The sequence below is a fragment of the Sinocyclocheilus anshuiensis genome, unplaced genomic scaffold, assembly GCF_001515605.1.
Source record: "Sinocyclocheilus anshuiensis isolate Anshui unplaced genomic scaffold, SAMN03320099.WGS_v1.1 scaffold1717, whole genome shotgun sequence".
Classification (NCBI taxonomy): domain Eukaryota; kingdom Metazoa; phylum Chordata; class Actinopteri; order Cypriniformes; family Cyprinidae; genus Sinocyclocheilus; species Sinocyclocheilus anshuiensis.
Genome location: NW_015539928.1, coordinates 84,092 through 88,222, shown reverse-complemented (window position 1 = coordinate 88,222; position 4,131 = coordinate 84,092).

Genomic DNA, 4,131 nt, shown 5'->3' with positions numbered 1-4,131 from the left:
TTCTCTCATGAAATTTGGCACAAAGTGATGAGCCATGATCCAGCTTTGCTTGCAAAGACTGAGATGCTTCTTTTATACCTAGTGATAGGAAACTGAGGCTTTCATGAAATTGTGCCAAAAAATGGTTCATTACTCGAAGCTTTTAACACAGTGTGCATTAGCGACATCTGCTGGTCGGACTTTGTTTTCTCCACCATTTCTGACATCCTCGCGGAGCAGTGGATGGTTTGAAAAGCACGTGACCAAAAGTTTCGGAAGTCTGACATTCAAGAGTGCAAACAGTCTGGGATCAATTTGATATAATCTCATCTAAATTAATTTGTGCCAATGAGACCACAACTCGTGTCATGTATAGCTTGGTCAACGGATACATATCGATCAATAATATAAAATACACAAACGTGATCATAATTAATAATTGACGTGGGTAGCTGAAAAAAAATAAATTGTGTGAGCTGTTATACCCTTATGGTGTGTTCGGGATCTCTGAGACCCCAGTTATAAACATGATTAAATGTCCTACTGACAGCCCTCAAAATGACTGAATAATCCTTTTATGCATCAGGTGGAATCGTGAAGCGCCAGTTTTTTCTCAAACCAGTTGTCCCGACCTTCTGATACTGCATGACGTTCGAAGCTTCAAACATCATGCAGTGCTGCGGAAAGTTACTCTTAAAAGTAATGCATTACAATATAGCGTTACTCCATAAAAAAGTAACTAATTACGTTACTTAGTTACTTTTTATGGAAAGTAATGCATTACGTTACTTTTGCATTACTTTTTAAATCTGGACAGGGCTTGCTTGTTTGTTTTTAAAATAAAAAAAGTTATATTTTTGGCAAATATAAAAGCCTTTTCACACCAAAAGTGAAATGAATAAGCCTCAGGCTGAAGGGAAAGTCAATTTACATCCATACAGTAGAATGAGTAGACTGAGCCTGGTTTCTCCCAAGATTTGTTATTTCCCTCTCCATTTCTGTCACTGATGGAGCATATTTGTCACAGTTATGCTCAGTTTCATGGTTCTAGTTTGTTTGACCTGGTTATCCTGTTTTTTTTTCTTGCTTCCTTTGTTTTCCTTGTTCCCGCTTCTCATTTGTTGCCAAAGACACTAATTATGTTACACACCTTTTTCTTGTTTTACCCCCTGTAAAAACACCATCTGTCTATCATGCCCTCAGTTTGTTCAGTTTTTTTTTGTCTTGTGGCATTTACGCTGCCATATGCCATTTCTTTTTCTCTGTTAATAATTATTAATAGTGCTACAAACAGATCCTTCCTCCTCACAATGCCTGACCCACCATGACAGAACACAAGACCTCACCGTGGATTTAACAGCAGAGTTCTCTACACTCACCCACAAGGTCTGTCTGCTTCAAAATGACCAACCTTTGGAAGAGTATAAGCAGTACTATTTGGATTCTTACAATCAGGTGCACTGGGTTGATGAGGATCTTTTTTTTTTCTAGAGTGGACTGGACATCATCCTCAGACAGGTCATGGTCAGTGTCAGTATATGTATTAATATGCACTCTGTGGAAGCCTGTCACAAACAAAGTTTCCTGCCCCACCCCAGACCTGTACGTCATCTTACATTTCATAAAGTTGACTGTTGACAAACATGATGCAGGGCAAGAACTCACTGCATGATAGTCTAGAAAATTAAGTTATTTTCCCTTCAAATTTAAGATGTTGGGTCAAAAATGCCTGAGCTGAGCTCTCTCTCAAATGATCTTCTTTTAGGTTCCATACACAACCATTTTTTGGATCACGTAAAATAAACATGGATAAGGGCTTGTCAGAAATAGGAGGCAGGTCAGAGCGCATCTGCATGTTGAGTATTTTTAATCTAACAATAACTGCTAGTGATGGGAAACCGAGGCTTTCTGAAGCGTTTGAGGCTTTCGTGAAATTGTGCCGAAAAAAAGTTCATTACTCAAAGCTTTTAACACAGTGTGCATTAGCGGCATCTGGTGGTCGGACTTTGTTTTCTCCACCATTACTGACAAATCATAGCGGAGCAGAGGATGGTTTGAAAAAGCATGTGACCAAACAAAGCTTCGGAAGTCTGTGACTGTGACATTCAAGAGTGGAATCAATCTGGGATCAATACAATATCTAATCTGATATAATCTCATCTAAATTAATTTGTGCCAATGAGACCACAACTCGTGTCATGTATAGCTTGGTCAACGGATTCACATATCGATCAATAATATAAAATACACAAACGTGATCATAATTAATAATTGACGTGGGTAGCTGAAAAAAAATAAATTGTGTGAGCTGTTATACCCTTATGGTGTGTTCGGGATCTCTGAGACCCCAGTTATAAACATGATTAAATGTCCTACTGACAGCCCTCAAAATGACTGAATAATCCTTTTATGCATCAGGTGGAATCGTGAAGCGCCAGTTTTTTCTCAAACCAGTTGTCCCGACCTTCTGATACTGCATGACGTTCGAAGCTTCAAACATCATCAATCACGTGGTGTTGTCATTTCGATATAAGCATCGGCACAGTGTGTGATACAATAGTGGTTTGAAAACTGCGTCGGAGCATCGGAGCTGTGGTATAAATTGTCCCATCACTATTCATACCCAAACATGACACCTTGACCTATTACCAATTCACCTGCTTACTGTGAACTGAAAACAGTTTAACGTGGATATTCTATAACCTTTTCACTTTTATTTTGCCTCTGTTCCACATTTTTTGGAGTGTGTTGCAGCCATCAAAATCAAAATTTGTTCATATTTACAAAATACATTTACGTTGGTCAGTGAAAGCTTTGGAAATCTTTTATTTGTACCTTTGTCAATTAAATAAAAGTTAAAGAGAATGAACAAATCACAGATTTTTGATGATATTGTATTTTACAAAACGTCCCAACTTCTCTGGAATTGGGGTTGTAATTAATCAGTATATATTTTAGATTTAGTGATGTTATCAAACATTATCAAATGCCCTGCAATCTATATAGTGACTGCACAAAGTAATTGTGGATTTGTTACTGTAATTTATATTTGTGTTGTATTGTAATAAATATATTTTAGGGATGTCCCCATCAGTTTTTAGTGCCCCCGATCCGATCCGAGTCATTGAATATTGAGTATCTACCGATACTGAGTCCCGATCCAATACTTGTATATTCCTAGTGTCTGATGCACAAGTACATTAAAGTTATAAAAATCAATCAAATGTATACATTTGTATAAAGTTGTGCAAAAAGCAAAATATTATGTGTGTGTTTGTGTGTGTACATATATAAGATACACTCTATCTATGTATATATTTGCACATAGTATAAAGACATTGTTAGACAATGGGACTACTGATGTAAACTTCTTGTATTTTATATATACAATAAGCAGACACATTGCACCATAAATAGCTAATAGTGGAGAGATGGTTAGACAGCATGAAGCGCGCAGTGTCAGATTGTTAGTCTGTCATTTAAATTCGAAGCATGATGCAACCTATAGCACGACTTATACTGCCACCTAAGCAGGTGTGATTTGAAGCTGGTTGGAGCTAAACTCTGCAAGAGCTGTGGCCCTCCAGGAACTGAGTTTGAGACCACTGCTCTATGGCATGGTGTTGCCCTCAGGCAACAAACTACATTTTTGGACCTCTCACCACTCCTTTATTTATTAAAATACATATATAATATCACCTGACATGTCTGTTCTATGAAATGAGAGTCTAAAGTCTTCTGCTTTTGACACGGTTAACCACCAGATCCTCCTGTCAACACTATTGGCAAAGGGCATCTCAGGAACCACACTCCAGTGGTTTGAGTCTTATCTCTCAGATAGGTCCTTGAGGATATTTTGGAGAGGTGAGGTGTCCAAGTCACAACATCTAACTACTGGGGTGCCTCAGGGCTCAGTTCTTGGACCACTTCTCTTCTCTGTCTACATGGTATCACTAGGTTCTGTCATTCAGAAACATGGCTTTTCATATCACTGCTATGCTTATGACACTCAACTCTACCTCTCATTCCATCCTGATGATCCGACGATAGCTGCTCGCATCTCAGCATGTCTAACAGACATTTATTGTTGGATGACAGACCTTTCAACTTCACTTTCAACTCAACCTGGCTAAGACAGAACTGCTTGTGGTT